This window comes from Acomys russatus, chromosome 32 (assembly GCF_903995435.1).
Source record: "Acomys russatus chromosome 32, mAcoRus1.1, whole genome shotgun sequence".
In the NCBI taxonomy this organism is placed as follows: Eukaryota; Metazoa; Chordata; class Mammalia; order Rodentia; family Muridae; genus Acomys; species Acomys russatus.
In genome coordinates, this window is record NC_067168.1 from 2,740,162 (window position 1) to 2,764,801 (window position 24,640).

Here is a 24,640-nt window from a genome sequence, read left to right on the forward strand (position 1 = left end):
GCCTAGGTTCCTACTCAGCTGTGCTGTTGAGTAGAGGGGTAACCATGGGATGAATAGCTAGGGAGACTTGACCTTACAGCAGCAAGCAGTGGCCCAGACATGATATTCTGGCTGTGGTTTGCCAATCTACGGTTTAGTCGACCTGTTTGCACTGGATGGTCAGGAGGTATCGCGAGGACCTCAGAAGAGTCTGTGTAACTCCCCTTTTTTCTATGTTTGAATTTTTTGTTTGTGTTTTCAAGACAGGGTTTCTCTGTGTAGCCTTGGTTGTCCAATAGGCCAGCTTTGGAGACCAGGCTGGCCTTGAACTCACAGAGATCCACCTGCCTCTGCCTCCCCAAGTGATGGAACTATAGGCATGCACCACCACACCCTGTTCTATGTCTGAAATTTTAATAGAGTCGTTTATTTTGATTTCATATTTGTGTACATGATGTGATCCCAAAATTTATGTGTATATATGATGGAATGTAAATTGGAATTATTTTTTTGTCAATACATTATATTCTATTCTTGTATAGAAATCAGTACTTGTACGCACTGGAGGTACCATCCTTTGTAAAACAAACAAATAACAACAACCAAAAGACCCTGCAAATTTTGATTTCTAGTACAACTGAGTATATGTATGTTTGTGCATTTATGTGTGTGTGTGTGTGTGTGTGTGTGTGTGTGTGTGTGTGTGTGTGTCTAATAGAAAATAAAGAGCAAAAGTATCCTGGTACAGGAAGCCTGTGGTATACATGCGCTTATCCTATAACCTGGCTTGGCCTCTCTCCCAAAATTAGGACCTTTGTTCCGGTTTTGAGACATATCCCACAAGTGACCAGAGTTGTAATCTGCCTGTGAGCCAAGTGACTCACAGTGGGGCAAGCCTTCCTTCCTAAAGAGGGATCTAAGGAGTGCCTGGCTCCACCTGGCCCTATGGCTTCCCTCGAGCTCCTGCTCACTCTTGTTCGGAGCCTTTAAACGGGGCAATCTGACAATCAGTGGCTTCCTGTGTTTCCACAGAGACGAAGACGTGAACTTCAGTGCCACGTGCCACACTGTCCTCGTGTGCCCATAGATCTCTCTGCTTTGTGTGTGGCACTGCACATACACAGCGCATACACACATATATGTAATCAAAACTAAAATTAAAAAAATACACATTTCCCACGCAGAATGTTACTTTTCACCTCTTTGGTAGGTTATTTGGATGGCATGCCCTTTGATAGTTGATCAAAGTATAAGCGACAGGGAAAGTTTTGCATAATTTTGTAAGAAAATCAACTTTTTATTAAATTAAGGACATCCAGATCTTTAAATTTAGTGTTCTAATTTTTGTTTTGAATATTTTACTTTATTTAATCGCTACTTAGAACACAGTGACTGGCTGGCAACACCTCCCCACCTCAGGCAGTATAGGAGAATGTAAGATAGTGTTGATATGGGTGTGTCAATTTGTTTTTTGAACCATATATAAAGCAATGGATATTTTTGACAGAAGGTAATTATTTCTCAGAAGGTGAATAAAAGCTTCCATGATTGATAATGCTTAAAAAATTATCTGACTTGTGAAAAAAGCATCTTACCTCTTATTCAATGGCATGCATTTAGACTTTATTTATATTTATTTTTATTCAGAAAGTTGCCTCAGCTACAGGAAACTATTAGAGGCTATCACAGCTTTGTTTTAAAACTACCTCAGGAGGTCGGGTCACCACAGAAAGACTAAGCATGGTGAAGTGAGCCCAGCTGCCAGCCTCCTGCACAGGATCCACCCTGAATCTCCTCAGAGGACTTCAAAGCCTGGCTCAAATCTAAGCATTCGTCAGCCATGTAAATCAGAGTTACAAAAGCAAAATGCATCTATTTCATGGTTCACGGCTGGCGAGAGAGCCCAGCTTTGTGCTGCACGTGCCGGGGAGGGCGGTGGGGGGAGGGAGAGTGCCAGCCACCGAAGGGCACGGCCCCCACCCCTGTGACAAACACAGTTAACACCAGACCCATATTAATGCTGTCAACTTTCCCTTGATGCATTTAAACAGATTTTTAAATTATTTGCAGCATTCCGAGGTCCACAGTATATAACCTCACAGTTCTCCAGAGAAAGCTTGCTTAGTGTGTGAGCATAAAAACCTCTCATCAAAAACGAAACTTTGATACCGGCCTCAGCCACCGCCACAGGTTATTCATCCCGTCAGCAATTTGTGTGGCAAAGTGCCATTTGAATAGCGTATTGTTGGGGGACTTACGGTCCACTTGACAAGGGCTCTTTCTCTAAATAGTACAATTTGACTCCAGCTGTTAGAGATTGCCTTTGACGGCAGCCACACAGAACGGAGACTCACTGCTGAAAAAGGAAAAAAAATCAATATCAGCTTCTGGCTCCTAGGAATCTGTTCTTTTCTTTTCTGTGGACCTATCAACAGCTATCGAGGGCGGAGAAGTGGAAGCTTAAATATTGTTTTAAATGCAATCCACTTTGAGTTTCCAGTTAAGACGCGCCACGGACAGTACCAAGAAGACTTTTAGGATGTGATTTCCACACCCTGATTCCTGTTGAGGCCCAGTTACGGGGCAGCTGAATCTGGCGTTTCTGTTTTCTGTAGAAAAGAATTAGTGTAAAAACAGGCAGAATCGTGGGTGATGTTACAGAGCCAGACCCATGACTTCTTGATGTTCGCTTGTCAATGTGTCTTCCACATCCCCTCCCTTCTCTGCGTGTGTAGTTTTTTTTTGTTTGTTTGTTTGTTTTGTTTTTTTTTCTTTCTAATATTGATGGCAGACTCTTTTGTGACTGTGCCCATGGCAACACCAACAGATGTTGACAGTGTTGTTCTCCCAAAGTAGTTTTGTGAGTTTGGGGACTAGGCTTGGGGACTTTTCTAGCACTTTCTCTCTCTCTCTCTCTCTCTCTCTCTCTCTCTCTCTCTCTCTCTCTCTCTCTCTCTCCCTCTCTTTCTTTTCTTTTTAGCAATGCAAGGTTGCTATGATACCTGACTGGCGTAAATAGCTATTGAATCTCTTAATTCCAATAACTCCCCACAAGGACCCGTCTGCCTCTCGCCCTCTTTGATTGGGGCCCTCTATTATTTCCTCTTTGGTCGGGTCTCTCTCTTATCACTAGATATTATCCTTAACGCACAGTAGAGAGAGTAAAATTGCATCCTTGAGATGAGGAGTGAAAAAAAGTCTTAGGGTAAAAATCTCAAACCATAAAACATTTCAAGTTATAAAAAAAACTCTACTGACTATTGATCTCCCAGGATTGCAGATATAATTTGTTTAAATTATTTCTTGCTTTGACTGTATGTGATTTTGGATTTTTATCGGTATTTCCCTGAGATGTCGTAAGTCTTCATCTAAGGTGTGCTGAGTGCAGTCTAGGAGAGCTGTCATTTTTAACATAGAAAATGCCAGAGTGATGTGTCCTCTCTCAAACGCCTTTCCACTGGGCTTGGCCGAAATAGCTGCTGTCTTATTATTGGTCAGCTCTAGGTTTACTGAATCCTTGGCTGCAATAGCAACTGAAAATTCATAAAGCCGTTGAGCCAATTGTGAACAAAGACCTTTAAGGCGCACTCAAGGTCAACGTTATTGTTTTTATAATTGCTGATAGGCAAACCTGATTTCTCCCAGAGAAGGGCTTTGCTCAGCTTTGATTTCCGTGACTGTTATCTCTTTTGCTAATTCTCGTGGAAGATTTTTTTTCAATGAATAAATGTTGGTGCCACCTCTCCAGTGCTCCATGCAGCCTGGGTCTACTTCATGACCCTTCCCCATGCAGGGTCCCGTCAACCCTGTTAGGGTGCAAAGCGCTGGGATCTTGAAAATATTCCAGAGCTAAATTCTTTCTGTACTTATCAGTTAACGTGTGTGTGTGTGTGTGTGTGTGTGTGTGTGTGTGTGTGTGTGCGTGCGTGCGCGCGCGCGCACGCGCGTTGGCATGGGTGGCTGAGGAATGACTCGAGCACAGAAATGCTGAGAAGAATTAAGCTAATCAGGCATCCCATTTTGTGCTTAACCTAACCAAGAAACACCATTAACATTATTTACTACATATGTTTTAAAATTTTGTCTTTATTGACATGAATAATTTGATAGGTCTTTAGCACATATGAGTGCTATGATTATGGTCATGCTGTCTGACCTATGACAGCTTAGGAACATTTTCTTCTCCTGTCCTTAGTTTCTTTCCTTCCTTTTATTTTCAGTCCTAAATTGTTTGTTTGTTTTTAAGCAAAAATTAAAACAACAGGCAAAGAAAACCCCAAGGCTTTTTAAGTTTTGGTTATCTCTTCCTATCAATTTCACTGAGAAAACCAAACCACTATCTTGCTAAAGCAAAAATCCCCCCAATGGGGTCAGATTTGTCCTGTTTGAGGCCCTTGTTTCTGGTGGTAAAGCTTCTTGAAATAAAATCATCATCTTTCGTCAGGAATGTTCTCTTTGTATTTGTATTTATTACTAGCACATTGGATACTAGCTTCAAGAACAAAAAAGAAAAATTATAGAAATTCAGATGTTGAGTTAATTCAATAGAACAGGAAAGGAAAGGAGAATGAAATCTCCCTTTAGAAGCTGGCCATGTCACTTGCTGACTGAGTACACCCTCTGGGTCCATTTAAGGAAACACAACAGGCCAGTGCTGGCATCAGTGACATATGTTGATGCTGTCTCTAAGAGCGGAAAATGCAAAAATGTTACAAGAAGCAGTTCTTGGACAAAAGCATTTATTCTCATGGAATATTTCCTCTGGGCTATTAAAAGAAAATGTATTAAAGTGTTAGCTTTGTTTATTGAGGCTAAGAGTCTGAATGTGTTTCATTAGAACACACAGCCAGCTAGGGTTCTTTCCTAACTGTCTTTTCAGAATTGAATTTTCACAGTCGCATCCTGGGAATGCCTTCAGCTCCAGACTAGTTAGCGTCTCTGAAAACAACCATCTTCATCCTAAATGTAAACATACTACAGAACCTTTTCCACCAATTATCACTATTCCTTGTGGGTATTAAATGTTCCTAAGACGTTGTATGCGCAGCAGGACTTTGTTTTCCTACGTACATAGTTTCATACATAAACAGATCTGAACACTGCATGGTTTCTATTGATGGTGGTAGGCTCCCCCTACCCCCAGCATCCTGGCATCTAAGATGTTTTTTCAAAAGCCATTCCCAAAGCTAATGAAATACACATCCTGCTCACCCCCAGCACTTTCTTTCATATCTCTTAAGAGGTCCCTTGTCATTATATAAAACTTGGTTTTGTCCATTTCGTGTTTGGTAGCAAATATTTTGTTTTCCTTCTCTGTCCCTTCCACCAGACTGAGTTTTATAACCCTACACCGTGGCATTCACCATGTGGCTGTGTCTGGAATACAGAGAGACGAGCACAGGCACTGGCTTCCTGTGAGACCACCCGGAGACTTGAGTGAGAATATTTATTCCTGGTAGATATGGGTGGCCACATCTAAATGCTCACCTGGGTCTGGAATATGTCTGGAGAGTTCATGTACAGTGGGATTGTCAGCTAGCCACCACACATAAGCACCATAGACCTACATTTTCTTCAGCTCATAGTTGAAGTCAAGTTTATGGATGATTAAAAAAAAATTTGTCTTCAGGACTCCAATGTGCTCCCTCCCCCCTTTGTGCTTTTGATTTTTGCATAAACTAAGGATTTTCTTATATAACCCTTAGGGCACACTTTACCTTAGTCTCTGGCATGTTGAAGAATGAGATTACTATGATGGTAGCAGAAAATGTCTACTTTTCCATGTATTTATGATTTATCCATTCATTACCGTTAGTTTTGCACTGACTTACATAATCTACCCTTCTTAGTCAAGATAGCAGTTATCACCAGAGATAGAACACGCAGTGCGCAGCTGTGAGTGCATGCTTTGACAATGCACAGAACCTCCAACATTTTTTGTGTTTTTACTGCATTACTTTAGATTATTATAATTCCTTTTGTAACATGGAGTTTGTTTTGAGACAGGGGGTTTCCCTACGTAGTGTTGGCTACCCTGAAACTCACTGCATAGGCCAGGCTGGTTTGAATTTACTGAACTCCTCCAGCTTCTGCCTCCCATGTCCTGGGATTAGAGGTGTGCACCACTGTGCCAGCTTTGTCGAAACTGCAATAGTTAAAATCCACCTTTCCCTCTCTAATGAATACGTTAGAAAGGATTTGGACACTTAGTATGTCTGTCTCTAAAAGACCGCACAATGATCAGGTAACACTTCCATAGAAACACCACAAAATATGATGAGAGCAAGTGCCACAATCTGCTGGCTTAATAAACTTTAAAAGATTATTCAATAATGGTAATGAAATCTAGGATTCTTGGCACACGGGGAGTCAATGGCTTCACTTTAGGTAAGACGCAAATAGCAGTTCCCTTATAAGAGCCAGATAGACAAAAGGTGACATGGTTAAGATGGCTTTATTCACCAGCCAACTTTATGGTGTTGCCTCCATTTACCTGTCTGTCAATCTAAGGCTCATTTCTCCTCGTCACAAAGTTATCTAAAATAATCACTCAGACGTAGCCTGAGGATTGTATTGTGTGTCACGAGTCCTCCTCGTCTCTGGGATAATTACTTTCCAAGCCCACCCCTTAATATAAAACCCCCAAAGCTATCAGCCATCTAATCAACAGGTTTGCAATAACGTTTAGAGATGGGTGGATGATAAATATGAAGAGGGTTTATTTATGCTTCCTTTCCCAAGCACAGGAGCCTTCAAGCAGCAGCTTCCTGCTTTGGAAAGAGGACAGGAGAGAGAGAGAGAGAGAGAGAGAGAGAGAGGATAGAGAGAGAGAGAGAGAGAGAGAGAGAGGAGGGGGGAGGGAGGGGAGGGAGGGGAGTAGGATAGAGGAGAGATATAGATAGCGATAAGAAGAAGAGAAGATGAGAGAGAGAGAGAGCGCTTATTCCACTCCAATGTATGCCACTTCAAATACCTGCATCTTTCTCTTTGGGTGGGATTGGTTCAGAGCCTCAAGAGACTGGGAAGCCTTGAAGGATTTCCTCTTCTTCCCTGTCTCTTAATACTTCACCGAGATGTGGCGGGTGAGGATGCTCAGTAATTTTCGGTAGGCTTATGTTTTTCCACATGCTGGCACTGCTGACTCTGGTCCTTACATGTCTCTTCCTGGCCAAGGCTCTCTCTGCCTGCTCAAGCGCTCCCTGGTCAATAAGCACATGCTAGCTCGCTTTTGAAGTACCAACACATTGCCTCATTTATACTACTACTTTCCCAAGTAGGTCTCGAGCTCGTTGGAATATATGTTGTATAAATTTTGTAGTGAGTTAAGTCAGGCAGAAAATTCATTCTTCAGATACTTGTTGAATACCTACTGTGTGCCCCACATGCTGGACACTAGGGATTTCAGGAGCCTGGACTCACACAGCTTACGTGTACAAGGAGAAGAGATGGACCATAACTTAAGAAAAAAAGGCCAGGGTTGGAGAGATGACTCAGTGGCTAAAGACAGGTGATAAATAAATAGCTGTCACACGTTTCCTAAGGAGACTGGGAAGTGTTAGAATCTAGACTTGGCCTTATTGTTTCACTCACTGCTAATTCCTACTGAGTACTGCTATCAAACAGGATGCTTTGCAGGGGACCTTAGGGCTTCTTCAGTTTGCTGGGCTAAAATTTTCCTGTCCATTGACTGATAGTTTACCCCCCCCCCCCCCCGAGCTCCTGGCTGCTCTGTGAAGGTGATTATTCTGTGTCTCTTCTTTTTAAGTAGAACCTTGTGGTGTTCCTTCTGTGTTTGGCTCTTGTTATTCAGCATCAGGTCCATAGCATATTTATTATGGAGGAATCTTTGTTGCTGTTTGTTTTGCTTAGTCATCGGTTGTAGAATTTCCTTCTAGGGCCGAATATTATTTTATCACAGCTATTTTAATATGTTTGTCTTCATTCATTCATCTGTCAATGGACATCTAGGTTTTTTTCCTCATCTCTGTTATCGTGGATAACGCTGCAGTGGGCACTCATGTTTCTCTGAAATCTTGATTTTAATCTTTTGGTCAGTATCTAGAAGTAGAATTCCTAGGTGTGTGTGTGTGTGTGTGTGTGTGTGCGCGCGCGTGTGTGTATGTGTCTGTATGTCTGTGTGTGAGTCTGTCTTTGTGTGTGTCTCTGTGTGTCTGTGTGTGTGCATGCGTATGCGTGTGTGTGTCGGTATGTCTGTGTGTGTGTGTGTGTGTGTGCATGTCTGTGTGTGTCTGTCTTTGTGTGTGTGCGTGTGTGTCTCTGTGTGTGTGTGTCTGTCTGTGTGTGTGTGTGTCTGTGTGTGTGTGTGTGTCTGTCTGTGTGTGTGTCTGTATGGCTGTGTGTGTCTGTGTGTGTGTGTGTGCATGTGTGTCTGTGTGTGTAATTGTCTGTGTGTGTGTGTGTCTGTGTGTGTCTGCGTGCACCACAACACATGACTGGAGGTCAGAGGAAAACTTGTGGGAGTTGGTTGTCTCCTTCCACCATGTTGGTCCCAGGTATCCACTCAGGGTCATCTGTTGCTTGCGAGTAAAGCCCTCTCAGTGGTCCAGCATCGGCTCTAACTTTCAGAGGACTGTGGGTATTGCTTTCCCATGAGTTTGAGTTTCACCATGTGAGGATTCATTTCCCCACTCTCTCACTGAGACTTGATGACCTCTAGTTTTATGACATCTTCACAGAGCTGAGGGGTGATATATTTGCTCTTTTAGTTTTCATGTTTGTGATAATTTGTGCCCATTGTGTTGGCCACTGGTGGATCTTTTTTAGAAACATGTCTGTTGAATTCCTTACTCTGTTCTGAATCTGACTTTTCAGGGTTTTGCTACTGAGATGTAAGAGTCCCTGAACTTGGAGCACAGCTTTTATCTGTGGTGGAATTTCTTATGTGTAAGGTAGGAGTCACTCGTAAGACATAAGTCATGTACACATACTGCTTCCCTAAATCAAAGGGACCTCATTTCTTCCTTTTCTTCTTCATGTGGCTTTGTTAGAAAGCAAAGCAGAGCATTGGTGGGTACATTTAAAACCCCTGTTTGTGTAGGATAATCCAGGTAGTAGAGACCATTTTTCCTGAAGGTAAGATGTGAAATGCTCTTGTCTTTACGGATTAATTTATCTCTGTGGCAACCTCCCAATTCTGCATCTAGAATGCAAAAATCCATCATTAGATGACTCCTGTGGAAAGGAGCAGTCCTGTGTTTCAATAAAACTTTATTCACAACAAGAAGGGGCAAAGATGATTTGAGTGTCAGGCATTTGCTCTGGCCTTTCAAGTAGGATATAAATAGGTGCAGTGTGCTGGATCTGGAGGCAACCTTCTTGAAGGACTGTGCTTTCTTGTCATACCCTTCTGCTTAAACATGTGGAAAACAACTGCCTCAGAAAAGAATGTTGGCCGTTTGCTTTTTATTTTTTCTAAAATATCAAAATCTGCAAGTTATCTCTTGGCTTCACTCTCATTCCAGAAGCGAGGCATGTGGGTGGGTAGATTATTTCTCTTTTAGTTTTTCTCTGGAGGGAGGTAGATTTGTCCCCCAATTTTTTCTCTAATCTGCTAACTGCATGAAATGAGCCTGGACATGCCTACCACCTGACCTCGTGTTAATTTTGATTCTCATAATTTTGCTTGTACAAAACAAAACAAAACAAAGCAAAACTTCAGGAAGCAGGTGTTGCTCACGCAGCAGGAGGGCTGAACCTGCATGCATGCATTGGAGTTTGAGGACTGAACATGCATGCATGCATTGGAGTTTGAGAGCTGAACCTGCACACATGCATTGGAGTTTGAGCGCTGAACATGCATGCGTGCATTGGAGTTTGAGGGCTGAACCTGCATGCATGCATTGGAATTTGAGGGCTGAACATGCATGCATGCATTGGAGTTTGAGAGCTGAACCTGCACACATGCATTGGAGTTTGAGGGCTGAACATGCATGCGTGCATTGGAGTTTGAGGGCTGAACATGCATGCATGCATTGGAATTTGAGGGCAGTAGTTAGAGGGCTCTCATTTGGCTTGTTGGCTTATTTCTTATTTCTTCTATAAAGCAATTTATAAAGTTTTGTCAATCAATTACCAGATTGTGAGATGTCACTACAAGGCCCTTTCCCCCTTCACTTTATGTGTAAGAAGGTCGGCCTGCATGTCTGTCTGTCTGTCTGTCTGTCTGTGCACCATGTGTGCAGTGCTATCAGAAGCCAGCAGAGAACATCTGATGATCTGGAAATGGATTATAGACAATTGTGAGCCACCATGTGGGTGCTGGGAACTGAACCTGGGTGTTCTCTAAGAGTAACAAGTGTTCCTAACCACTGAGACATCTCTCTAGCAGCTTTTAAAAGGGACTTCTGCACTCAAGCATTTCATATACTTTGTTTTCTATTACATATTGTTTTAGCCAATGATACTTTCTGTACTGACTTCAGCTTAGCAAGTTATTTGAGGGATTGAAAAGATCAAAATATCTGGTGGCCACATAGAAGCTATAGAGGTATAGCTTCCAGATATATAAATACTGTGGTTAAAAATTCTTTGTTTAAATATATTTTTAATTTTTTTAAATATGTGGATATACCTATGTAAATATATCACACATGTGTCGATGCCCTGGAGGCCAAATGAAGGCATCAGATCTCCTGAATCTGGAGTTATGAGCATTTGTGAGCTGCCTGATGTAGGTGCTGGGGACGGTACCCAGATCTGCTATAGTAGTACCGGATTTTAACAGCTGGGCCATCTCTTCAGCACCAAGTCTTTACTTAAATATGTGTCACTCCAAAGAGGAGAAGCACTTAGTAAATAAAATGTTATCCCTTGTTCTGTTTAGTGGTAAGCCAGTTCTGGCTGGCTTTCCCCCTCCCCCCTCTGGACCTACACCTCTGCTGATCTTTTGGCCAATTGTCAGTTTATTGGGATGGCGTTTATAATGTGTAAATGTGATGCTGCCAACCAAAGTGTCATGATGAGAAGCAAAGGTGTGTGGAGTGAGTCACATCAGCATGCCCACAACACACACTTTTTAATTAGTGTTCTTCCCTGGGGGCTGAGTTCCTAGTAATTTAGCAACACACACTTGTCATCTTAATTAACAATTATATACTGAGTAAGAGGTTAAAAAAAATAAATAAAAGGAAATAGTTGCTGTTTAAGGAAAGGGCCTGAGACAAGTAGCTATTTTGCCATTTAAGAGTGAGTTCCTTAATAAACATGCTTTTGGATTTGATTTTTTTTTCTATTAGTGTCGTTTATTTTATTGCAAACTAAAGAACAAACCAAAGTTGAGTTATAAAACCTCTATTCAAACAATTGTGGGAAGAATGGTTTTGGATCGTCTGGTAATTTTTAAAGGATGCAGAAAGTATTCTCTCTTTGTGTGCTCCTGAGCACACTGGTGTCTCATTTCCACCAGGGCTCCTCAGCATTGGTTGATTGAATAAAAGTCTGTGTGACTTTGAATTTGTCGCCAGGCCTCTCTCCACTGTCATCTGTCTGTCTGTCTTTTCATCCATCTATTGATTCCAAATTGAATAAGAGCCCAAGTCTCATTAGCTAATACAACCCCAGTTTATTTCTTGTTTATTGTCAGCACCAGCCTGCCCTTTGCTCATTATACAGACAGTAGGCTGAGCAGGCAGCAGAAGCAGTTGACTCAAAGACATCCCAGTGGTCAGGCACGTCAGTATTTCAAAGGTTCTATCCATAAGAACCCAGAGCCTTTCCCTCAGGAGGATGCCTTCCCTTCTAGAGAGGCACTGCCTCAGAAAAGGGTGTTGCCTGTTTGTCTTTTAGACATTTTTCTAAAGTATTGAAACCTCAGAGCTGCCTCTTGGCTCCACTCTCATTCCAGAGGGGAGGAGAGGCAGCTTGTTGTTTTTCTCTGGGGGGTGAGAGGGATTGTCCCGCACTTTTTTTCTCTAATCTGCTAATGCCCTGAAATGAGTCTGGACATTCCACCAAGTCTCTTGGTAGTTTTCTTTTTTGTCTTCCTTCTCTTCCCCTCTAAAGCTCTCCCTTACCTTGGTTTTTGAGGGCTGTCGAAAAAATGAGTCCTTTTTGCTATTAAATCAACTATAAATAGAAGGTAGGCTGTAGCTCAGTAATACAGCACTTTCCTAGCATTGTGGAGTGCTAGGTTCAGTCTCCAGAATGATAAAAAAAAATGGAAACACATCAAATAAACCCATTACATAGACACGTGCATTATTTCTTACTAACTCTGGCTGTATTTGTTCATGTTAATAAGTTTAGCCAACTACTGAGGTATTGTTTTAGAGATACCACAGTAGGACACTGGTGGCATGATTTTTAGAAGTAAAAATAGTGGAAATAAAAAGTTTTATATTATTCAGTGTTTTTAAAAAAGATTTATTATGTATGCAATGTCATATCTGCATGTACAACTACTTACCAGCAGAGAGCACCAGATCTCATTATAGATCCTTATGAGTCACCACGTGGTTGCTGGGAATTGAACTCAGGACCTCCGGAAGAGCAACCGGTGTTCTTAACCTCTAAGCCATCTCTCCTGCCTCCCAGTATTCCTTTTAATTGGGCCCTTGATTTCTTTTTCATGAGCTATAGAAATCTGAACTGCTTAAGGACTGAAACAAAATTTCAATTTGCAAGTTTAATTTATTTTCATGTGTATGGGTATCTTGCCTGTGTGTGCCTGCTCTCTCAGAGCCTAGAAGAGGGTGTCAGAGCACCTGGAATTAGAGTTACAGAGATAGTTATGAGTGACCATGTGGGTGCTGAGAATTGACCCGAGGTCCTCTGCAAGAGCAACAGCAGCCAGAGCTCCCGACTCTGAGCCTTCTCTCCAGACCCATTAACCTGGAAGTTTAGAAGAAGAAAAAACAACTTTTTTCCAGTTATTAAAATTATTGATACAGTTACGATTAATTTTCTAATGTTATTAATGTGTGTGCACATGTGTGTACACACACATAGTGATGAGAGGCTGACTTTGAGTGTCTGTCTATATTGCTCTCTGTTTTTTTTATTTTTCCTTTGAGATAGGGTCATTGAACCTGAAGCTTTGGCTAGACTAGATGAATTTCCTTAGGCTTTGGTTGGACTGATTACCCAGCAAGCACCTGGGTTCTTCTTCTCTCTGCTGAGACATGCTGGCCATGGGAAGGAGGGTGTGGAGTGGTCCTACTCCTGATGATCTCAATACAAAATGTCTGGAGTTTGGATATGTCTCAACCCCACTCTTGCTTTGGGCCAGCGCACCTGGTCTATGGCTCCTGCCCCCACACTACACCTGATTTTTATATGGGTACTAGGGTTCCAAACCCAAGTGTTTGTGTTTGTGTTGGAAGCACTTTACACAAAGAGACATGTCCACAGCCAGAAGTCACATTTTATGAGTGACCCAGAAACATTCATTATTTTTCATAAGTAAATTAATGGCCCTACACATGTGAGTTCATGTGGGAATGCGTCCAGGTTCGCTGAGACGGCCATGGCTCTCGGCTGTGGTTCTAATACAATTATTAATGGTACACTATTTTACTCTAAAACGTAGTCTGACCTGAGCAATAAATAACATACTCATTTGTTTAAAGGAGATAGCCTTTAAATGAAGAAAAATATATCATAGGCTACCCAAGGTTAAACCATCCATTTAAAAATATTCAAATAACCATGGTGGTAAACTCATATGAATATGCCAAAAAGTCACAATAATGAGAATATTTACTAGTTTTCCTTTTATGTTCAAAGAAGCAAAAATACCAGAGTCATCTTTGAGAAAGTCAGTGATACAAGAAAAATTATGCAAGAGGCAAATTGGAACATACATTCCACATGTACACTCTACTGTGGAGTGACATCCTCTATCCACCGTTAATAAAAACAATCGGCCTGGAAAGCAGTGCCCTGCACTTCAAAATCAGATGTTGTATTAATTAGGAATATAGTCAACTCACTGAGCATCTTACAGAATTCTACCATTTCTCAGACTTAAATTATAAAGCCAACAATTTAAGCAGAAACAAGCAATCTTTTCTGTTAGCTGGGGTGAGATTATAGACTTTAAAACCGGAGGTTTTGCAGAACAGGCTCATAAACCAGTTTGAAGCCTGAGACACAATTTCATTTATCTTTATATTCTAAGCTTTATGGTGTCGCAGAAAGTGTCCATCTGTTCAGCTGAGATTGCTGCAATAAGTGAGTGGTCAGGAAGACTTAGTAGAAAAAGGTCAAAGGGGCCTCTTGACCCTGAGGAACGTGCCAAGGCAATTGGAGCATCGGGGCTGATACATAGTGAGATACAGTGGGCTGAAGCAGGCTCTCTTTTAATTGGTAATGATAGTGAGACTACACGGGGAAGTCACTGGCGAAAGAAAACAAAAAGTGTCCAATATAGTAATTTATTACCAGGCAGTGGGTCTCCAGTGCTGAGTTGTCTTACCCCTGCAGCGGCAAGAGCCAAGGAAAAACGTACGCCAGCACTTAGCTGAAAATGGATGCCCTGCTGGTACCTGGGATGCACGGGGGTCCGGTGATTGCCCCTGCCATTAGTTTGATAATATTGTCTCTGCTGCAAGCTCAGTCCCCCAAGCTCTTCGTGCATCTGCAGCAGAGGGAAGCCTTTCTCCTTTGTCTACTGTTTGCCCGGCCAGTCAGGCCACCCTCCACCTGACCAGATGGACCCAGATGATTGTACTGCCAACAACTACATCCAGAAACCTAGGGCTCCGGCAGCCTCAAAGAATGGCTGACACTTTCATTTGCACTTTATTGTTTGAGTGACACATTGATGGTTTCATTGCTATTGGGCCGGTGATGGTTCCTGGATTTTTCATCTTTGTAAGATGAGCTTTTCATCAGCAGCACATCCCCAGCTGCTGTGGTGTCCTGTGAATCAACGTATTCGTTATACATGCTAAAGTGTGTTTGGTTCAGAAAGAGCAAAGCCCTTTGCTGACCTTTTAAATTTAGCGACCGATTTTTAAAAGCCCCGCTAAAAATCATACCAGTTTCTGGCAATTCAAAATTCTCACAAAGAAGTATAAATGAGCTCTTTGAAGAGTTAAATTTTTTTTTTAACAAAAAATGCCTTTTTTTCAGGTTTACTTATACGTGTGACTATTTTGCCTACATGTGTATCTGTGTGCCATGTGTGTGCCTGCAGAGAACTGAGTTACAGACAGTTGTGAGGCACCATGTGGGAATTGAACTCAGGCCTGCTGCAAGGGCAGCAAGTGCTCTTCCCCATTAAGGCACATCTCCAGCCCCTATAAAAATGTCTTAAGTTGAACAATATAGTACCAAGAATGGACACCAAATTGCTAGCACAGGCGTGGTAAGATAAACCTTATTTTACATTCACAATGCTAAATGTGGGGGCGCACTTTATGCTTTCAGCTTGCATTTGTGTGTGGTAAAATGGCATCGCTATTAAAAACAAGTTAAGATAGGTAGGTAGGTAGGTAGGTAGACAGAGACAGACAGACAGACAGATAGCATAAATACTCAGAACTGCCTCAAATCTTTGCACTGCAACAAGGGTCACTTTATTTCATGACTGGAAATACCCTGGATTTTTTTTTTTAAAAATCAAATCCCAACATAAGTTTATCCCTAAGATAATCATAGCAACTCACTATTAAATTGGCACTTAGGGCTATAGCCAAAACTTAAACTTGACTTTGATTTTACAGTTGTAATTCTGGCTATATATATATATGAAATGTTTATAACTATGTACATTTTCAGTGGTTAAAAACACTGTTCATACATTTAGTTTGCATAGGTAAATTAAATTCTGTATTATGTAATTCTCCATGAAGTGACCTTGCAGATAAATTTTGATATATCTGTGGAAATTGGTGAATTGTTGAAAAAGATATTGTGTTTTCTCTTTCTAGATACATACAAATACACACATGCATGTGCACATAAACATGAACACACACATGCACACACACACTCACACATGCTCGCGTGCGTGCACACACACACACACACTCACACTCAGTTTTAACTTAAGCAAGCAATCCTACCCTAGTTGGGATTACTATGGCTATAATGAAATGCTAATGATAAAAGCAAGTTGAGGAAGAAGAATTTATTTGATTTCCACAACCACATTATCGTCTGTCACTGGAGAAATCAGGACAGGAACTCAAACAGGGAAGGAACCTGGAGGCAGGAGCCGATGCAGAGGCCATGGAGGAGTGCTGCTTACTGGCTGGCTTCTCCTGGCTTGCTCAGCCTGCTTTCTTATAGAACCCAGGACCATCTGGCTAGGGATGGCACCGCCCACAATGGGCTAAGCGCTTCTCAATCAATCACCAATTAAGAAAATGCTCCCAAGCTTGCCTACAGCCTGGTCTTATGGGAGCATTGTTCTCAGTTGAGGCTTCCTCCAAAGAGATAACACTAGCTTGTGTCAAGTTGACATGGAGAATTAACTAACACAAATAGTATTGTTCTGAGGATAGACCCACAGAGGCCAAAAGCCGGAAAGACTGAACAGAACCTTCCACCAGCAGCTGTGTGCAGGCGGGTTAGGTGCTCTGCACTGTGCAGGTCACCCCAGAGAAGTTCTGATAGGACATGCCCCCTAGCTCAGTCCCATCACGTTTAGAGACCATGGTGCTGTAGACTTCAGAAACATCTGGACTTTCAGGATTCTAAGCTAACTGCATTGTCTTTGCGAAGAAAGATACACAAAAATCTTGCATCGCCTGCCTGTGCCTTGTGAGGGATTGCTTGGCTTGTTTGGTAAAAGTCTGCTTGGTAAACATTCAGTTGTTATTAGTATCCGAATTCATTAGCCAATTTATTAATTGATTTGCTATTGAGATGAAGACCAGGCACTCATTATACCATGCATCATTAATCTTTATAAACTAAGGCATTCTATGGCCAATATCTGTATCAAACCTATATATATATATATATATATATATATATATATATATATATATATATATATATATATATATATATATATTTTTTTTTTTAGAACACATGGTTTCCAAGTGAAAATTGCATGGAATTGCTTTACCTTTGGATAAATATTCACTTCTTACCGTATTTATAAGGACTTCCTCCTAACTTGTGCTTTATAGATTAGAGTCTGATTTTTTTTTAAAGGCTCTGAAGCCTGCAAAGAGGGTATGTGCTCCCCAGGAACTTTATCATGTCAGCAAAATGACTAGGCTTAGGAAGAGGGTGCAGTGAGGGGAGCCAACATGAGGCCCTTCAGCAGCTACCGGAAATGGATATTTTAAGGGAGATAGCTGAGTTCCCAGAACCAGGTGGACCCTAGTGGTAAAAGCCTCCAGAGACCAGGTGAGCTTGTAAGACAGCCTCTGCACTGTGCTCGCCATGAAATTTTTATGTGCCTATGTGTATTAAATCAGTTAATGCCTTGATGTTCTGGCAGAGGGGGGTTACAATAGGCTTTCATTTTCCTGGATATCATGTCAGTAACATGTACATTAAGTTGCCTTTTCAGGTATGGTTTCTATGTCATTTAAGACTTTCCAAAATACAGTGTAGCAGTATTGGTTTTCATGCATCACTAATGGACCAAGGCTGAATTTTAGGAGTGAGTGCTTGACAGAATAGCAAGGACCCTGACATTTATGGAGAGGAGAAAAAACATCAACAACACACACACACACACACACACACACACACACACACACACACACACACACACGCACACCCTTGCTAGCTCTTTAGATCACAGCGCTGGCTCACCTGTGCTATTAGGCTGTGGACATGATGCTTGCGAGAGTGCAAGACAGAAATTTGTGGGAGTGTCGGGATATTTGTTTCTTTTCATATGGAATTAAGATGTGTTACAGATGCTAGTTCTAATGAGTAAATTGCTTTAGATTAAAATGATTCCTTAATTTAGAATAACAATATTTTGCCAGGACAGGGAGATGGGTCAGTAGTTAGGAATTGTGGTTGCTCTTACAGGGCCCCATGATTTGACTCCAGGCATCAGCTAGTGGTGCATGCCTGTCTCTAAGCCCAGTTACAGGGAATGTGATGCCCTCTCTTGGCTTCTGAGGGTACTGCAGGTACACAGGGTAAATACTTACATGAAAGCAAAACCCTCCTAAACATTAAAAATAATTATTGATAGCCACATGTGATAATGCACATATGTAATTTCAGTACTTAGTGAAAACAAGAGGATGGCAAGTTGAAGACCAGCACTCACTGTATGTTGAGGCAACACACGCACACACTCACACACACCATACACATACACAAACACACTCACATACATACACACACACAGGCACACACATACACATACAAGTACAGGCACACACATACACACACACACACACACACACACACACACACACACCATTCTACTGTTATTTTGACCTTCTATATAAGTTTTAGCAAATATCAACTTTCTTTCTTTCTTATTTATTTATATTTGGTTTTTCGAGACAGGGTTTCTCTGTATTATATTGGCTGTCCTGGACTTGCTTTGTAGGCCAGGCTGCTCTTGAACTCACAGTGATCCTCCTGCCTCTGCCTCCCAAGTGCTGGGATTATAGGCACGTACCACCACGAATTCTTAATAAATAGAACCAAATGCAGAGAAAGAAACAAGCTACATTTATTCAATTATTGAAATGGTGTGCATCTTGTTAAATGATTAATGAATCAAAAAATCTAATGAAAATGTTTAGCAGAGTAGTTGGATAAGAACAAAACTCTTATAAAAATATTAGCATTTTGAGAACATATCATTCAATTGTAAATAGCCATAAATATGAAATAAAAATGTAATACATAAGTGTGTAAGGGGCCCATACAAAACTATATTTAAAGTGCTACTAAGATAGAAAGGCTATTGATTTAATGAAAATATGTAATCCCAGAGAGAAAACACACTATTTTAAAGAGGCTTATACTCACAAGTACATACAGTTATTTATTTTAAAGATTTACATGTATTTTATGTGTATGAGTGTTTGCCTGTATATGTGTGGGGGCATGCATATGTCACATGCATGCAGTGCCTGCAGAGGCAAAAAGGCATCAAGTCCACTGGAGCTGCAACTGCAGGCCATGTAAGCTGTAATGTATACTGTAGGAACTCAACCCCATGTCCTCTGGAAAGACAGCCAGTGCTCTAAGCACCGAGCCTTCCCTTGGTGTATTTAATATTGAGAAATTTCAATGTTTCATTGGCTGGATTTTAGGAACTTAAGGATTGCACTATAAAATTCTAGAAAAATACCCATAGGGACTGAGTTGAGAAGAACATGAACAGAAGAGTGTGGAGGGTGAAAGCCCTTCTGTCTCTCTCCCCATCCATTCGCCTCAATCCATGCAGTGTATAACAAAGCTATGGGGTGTATGCTCCCTTAAGAACAGATAACTGGACAGACAGAATAAAGTAAAAAGGAGCTCAATAAATAAATCACAGCTTGCTCTTTGAAAAAGACGAAACTTAAAAATCAGGAGAGGAAACCGCACAAGTGGATTTTGTATAATTCATTGTCATTTTATATAAACTATAAAAATCATATGCCTGCTTTCTATAAAATATACTCAGGACCCTACAGGTTTTCCACACAAATTTTTAGAAAAGCACAAAATGTAATAATAGTTTTAATAATTGAGCTATAAAGGGCTTAAGAGTACCAAAATCAAATCATTACAATGATTGTTTTTATGTTTAAAAGCATTTTTAAATATATAACAGAACCTGTAGTGTAATTTAAAAGTGTAATAACAAATTAGGAATGTCTTAGTAAGATATCCAATGGATTACCATCATATTCATAAATGGGTTTTTACAGTTGGTAAAAGATACAGCAAAATGACAGAACTGTGTGACTGTCATTTAAGTCACAAGAAAAATATCGGGAGTGTGACAGTTTCAGAATCATATGACCTCGTGATTCATAACAGTGGCAAAATTACAGTTATGAAGTACCAGCAAAAAAGCTTTATGGTTAATGGTCACCATAACCTGAGGAACTGTATTAAAGGGTTGCAGCATTGCCAGGCATGGTGGCACATGCCTGTAATCCCAGCACTTGGGAGGCAGAGGCAGGAGGATCGCTGTGAGTTTGAGGCCAGCCTGGTCTCCAAAGTGAGACCAGGGCAGCCAGGAATATACAGAGAAACCTTGTCTTGAAAAACTAAAAGAAAAAAAAAGAAAGAAAGAAAGAAAGAAAGAAAGAAAGAAAGAAAGAAAGAAAAAAGTCACAGCATTAGGAAGTTTGAGAATTGCTGTTTTAGAAGCACCTGGGTAGAGAGTCTCATGAAGAACTTTCTACATCAGTTTTGTCTATGGACATATATTATCTTAAGTTAATTGACATGGAGAGACCCAGCCCACTGTGGGTGGCACTCTCCCTAGGCAGGGGATTTCAGCTCTGTAAGAGCTGAAAACGTGGCAAAGCACAGCAGGTGAGCATGAGCTCACTCATGTTCTCTGCTCTTCCCCTTGGATGTGATGTGAGCAGCTGTTTGAAATGCCTGCATTGGCTTCCCCGCGGTGATAGGCTGTGCCTGGCTTTCCTGCAGTGATAGGCTGTGCCTGGAACCCGGAGCAGAAGCATACCTTTTCTTCTCTGAATCGCTTTTTATCAAGGTCTTTAATTCCAATAACAGAAATGAAACTCAGATAGTTATTAAGTATTTCTCACTGAAACCCAGCCATAACATTTCCCGTTTTTGTGATGGAGACTATACGGAGTGCTGATTGAATAATTAATTACTGCTACGCACCTGCATTTGCCAAGTGTGTTTTGGGGTAGTCTTGCCAGAACCATCTAACAATCTCCCCTTTCGCCTTAAAGGTATCTCTGTCTTGTCATTCTGAGATTTCACTTCAAAGGATTTGTAAAAGAACCAAGAATGCATTGAATTGTTTTAGGTGCCTGTGTGTTTACATAAGGGATACGAAATAGGTATTTATTTGTAGTCTGTGGAAATAGCCTAATCAAAATCTTTTGTCTTCTCTAATTTCAAATTCACGATCAGAAAATTTTCAAAGAGAAATATTGTGTTCAAGGGTACCAGAACCAGGAGTGAGGACTCCTGAGTGATACTCCAGGTGCACAGGGGCCAACAGGCCTGGGGAAATCTTGGCAGAGTGACTGTTGACTGAACTGTAATTAGGGCCTTAAATGGGCAGGAGTTTGGAGGCATTTGTTTCATACTTAGGAGACAGTTTTGTAAATGAATTTCCCAGGTCAGATGGAAGTTGGACATGGGCTTGAGGGAGCCATAAGAATAAGGCTTAATGGCTGGATTTTAAGTCACCAAGAATAACAGCAGAGTTATCAGTCATAATAGTAATAGTCTTCTGGCTTTATTTGTTGTTTGTTGTGTTTTAAGTTAGATTTTATTTTTATGTTTGTATGGGTGGGAGGAGGGTGAGAAGGTATTTATTTGTCCTTGTGTATAAATGTGTGAAGTAAGTGGTTTAAAGGTTTGTTTCCTTTGATACTTTAATTTCATTTGTTCATTTTATGCCCCAAGGTAGGAATAATCTACTAATTAACCTGTATAGTTCTTTATCTGTCAAAACTCCTAGCCTTTGCTTATCTGTCTTTTAATTTTTGCTCTTACACTTCTATTCGGGTGGGTGCTTGTTTGTGGGGAGCTGCGGGTTGGGTTAACTTGCTTTCCTTGATATGACAAAATACCTGAGGCACACAGTTTATAAGGAGGGAAGGTTTATTTTGTTGTTGGTTTCAGATGTTCCAGCCCATGGTCACTTGTCTCTATTGATTTTAGGTCTTTGGTAAATGCCACTGGGGGTGTGGAGGGGCCATTGGTAAATGTCACTGGGGGTGTGGAGGGGCCATTGGTAAATGCCACTGGGTGTATGGACGGGCCATTGGTAAATGCCACTGGGTGTATGGAGGGGCCATTGATAAATACCACTGGGGGTGTGGAGGGGCATTTGGGGTGAACAAACTTGGTTGGTATCTAGGAGCCAGGAGAAAAGGAGACAGAGATGTGAGGGTCAGAGTCACAATATCCCAATTCAGTGAACACTGCAAGCAATCTTGCTTCAGCTGCTGCAGGGCCCTCCAAACAGTGCAGTAAACTCAGTATCAAGCCTTGTCACATGGCCTTGAGGGTGGGGGTCACAAGCTCAAATCATAATATATCAATGCCTATGTCAGTTAGCACTATTTTCTTTGGCAACGCTGACGGCTATTTTAAAGGAATTTGTTGGTTAGTATCATAAGTCATAGACATTTTAAAAACAGATAAAAAGATATTAATAAATCCCTAACTTCATAATGCCTGCAGATCCCTTGCCATGTCATCATATATTTGGTGTGTTCTTGCTTTAGCAGCCAAATGACAGTTCTTTAGGAGTGCATGCCTGATGACTTTAGACAAAGTGTGCCATGGACCATTTATTTTGCAGCATATGGACATTTAAAAAATCTGTGCTGTTCATTGCTTTTATATGACTTCATGTACCTTTGAAATTGTCTTGTGGGATAAATTAGTTTATAATTTCAATATTAAATGGCACATAACGTTTTAAATACTTTAACATATAATACTAGTTGCTTTCCATGCAGCAGGCACCATGTATACTCATTCTGTAGTATGTGCAAATGCTCATTTTCTCTATAAAAACTGATTTTTAAAAACATTGCTCTCACAAACATAGTTTCGATCCATTTTGTAGGTTAATGTCATAAACATTAGTTCTACTAGACTCTCTAAAAATAATAAACAATTTATATTTCTAATCTCTAAAAAGAATGCTTATCTGAATTAACAAGAATCTTAAGGAAGTCTGAGATGCTAAAATCAAAATGGGAATACGATTCTAGAAGATTCTGCGGAAAGATGAAGGTACAATTCTGTCCCTGGGAGTGTAGGTTAATTGTAACCACTCCACAGGCGATTAGACAGAATGAACCGATCCAGGAAGGGATGAGGTGTTGCTAACAGCCTGAGTCCATCACTCCTGAGGAACTGCATACTCACTGAGAATGCGGACTCAGTGTTCCCCAAATAAATGAGAAAACACAACTCTGCCTTTGCCGGTCTCTACCTTGGGGGAAATAGTTTTGATTCAGATTGAATACTATGATGTAAGAGTCAGAATTAGTAATATATGCAAGGGCTGAAAAAACATTTAAACTGAGCATTTTACTCAAAGTGTCTGTGGGTGACAACCCAGCATGTACAGAGGCAGTCATAAACTAAGGTTTTCTCTTGAAGAATATGCCCTCACCCTGGGCCTTAAGGGCTCTCCTGACAGTATTTCATACAAACAGTCACACGTAGTCAAGTTCATGCAAAGGACCAGAAAAATCATAGACAAAATTAAAAAGCAGAGTAACATATAAAATAAGCATGTTTGGGGCGGGGAGAAAACCAAAAATATAGTCTTAAAACACAACTGATAAACAATCAACTGAAATTTGAAAAAAATATATACATCAAAATATTAATGATACATAGATCTTAAAAAAAAAAAAAAACAAAAAAAAAAACAGACAGATGGAGTGACAGTTAGCCCAGCAGCTGACTTTTTCACTGCAAGAGAAAGGAAGCCAGAGTCTGCAGAATAGTGCCTTCAAATGCTGTGAGACAAGCTGAAGGCGTGTGCTCAGCAAACCTGCCCTTCAAGAAAAACATTATTTTGTTGAAAAGCTAAACAAAGTTAAAAGCTGATTCCTTAAGAAGATCATCAACATTGAGAAACTTCCAGCAAGAAAAAGAGAGAGAGAGAGGCAACAACCGCAACAACAAAAAGGCACAATGACCTCCAGTGAAGGTCAGTACATGATAAAGAGAGATGCCCGTTGAACAAGTATTAAAAACTATTAAAAATGTTAACCACAGTCTGGATGCATGAGAAACATGTGTTGTAACTTGGCATGAGTTTTCTGATTTATGGTAAAGCCTGGAAGGCCAAAGAAGGCCAAAGTAAGGTGACTTACTTGATCAGATGTTGTCCTTGAGTTTTAGTATTATTACATAATTTGTGTCCAGTGGTGACAAGGACATTGATTGGTGTCCCCAGTAATTAGACCAGCGAGCGATACTGGGGCAATTGGGCATCAGGAGAGAGATATGAGGAAACCACCCTGCATTGCAGGGCAAATCCAGGAGCAAAAAGTAAAAAGTAATTACAAATTTAAAGTTATGAAAAAATATAAATTTTGAAAAAACTCTAGCTAACTATTTTTATTTTCTCTGAGAAGAGATAATTTTTACAAAAGAGAAATGCAAAGAGAATAATCTTCAACAATGCTTTCTGAACTGGGGCCTGTTGAACTCGCGTATCCCTGACTTTCACACGAATGTGATAGCATACTCTTTCTCATTTTCATTGATTAGTCCTGTTTTGCTGAATTTTATAGCTATAACAGACATATTTTTTGATGACTCTGGGTAGGTCAGTTGAGGCTACACATGAAGGGAAGACTAATGTGGAATCAGAGGAGTCATAAGCCTGAGACCCTCAGCTCTAGTGAGCAGTCCTGGTATCAGGACGCCTTCTGCTGTGAAGTCCAAATGGAGGACACTTGCTGATTCTCCTTCACTGTTACTTTCCTTTTTATTGTTTATAAGTTCAGAGCAGATAAGCAGGTAGATAGACTGATGGCTGGATAGATACAGAGAGATAGAGATTAATACATGGTAAATA

General features: G+C 40.8%; 1 protein-coding gene across 1 annotated transcript in view; it reads left to right on the forward strand.

Annotated features, from left to right (window-relative positions):
* The window catches only part of Wdr72 (WD repeat domain 72), a 108,124-nt gene that overhangs the window by 72,491 nt on the left and 10,993 nt on the right, over positions 1-24,640 (forward strand). The window lies entirely within an intron of this gene.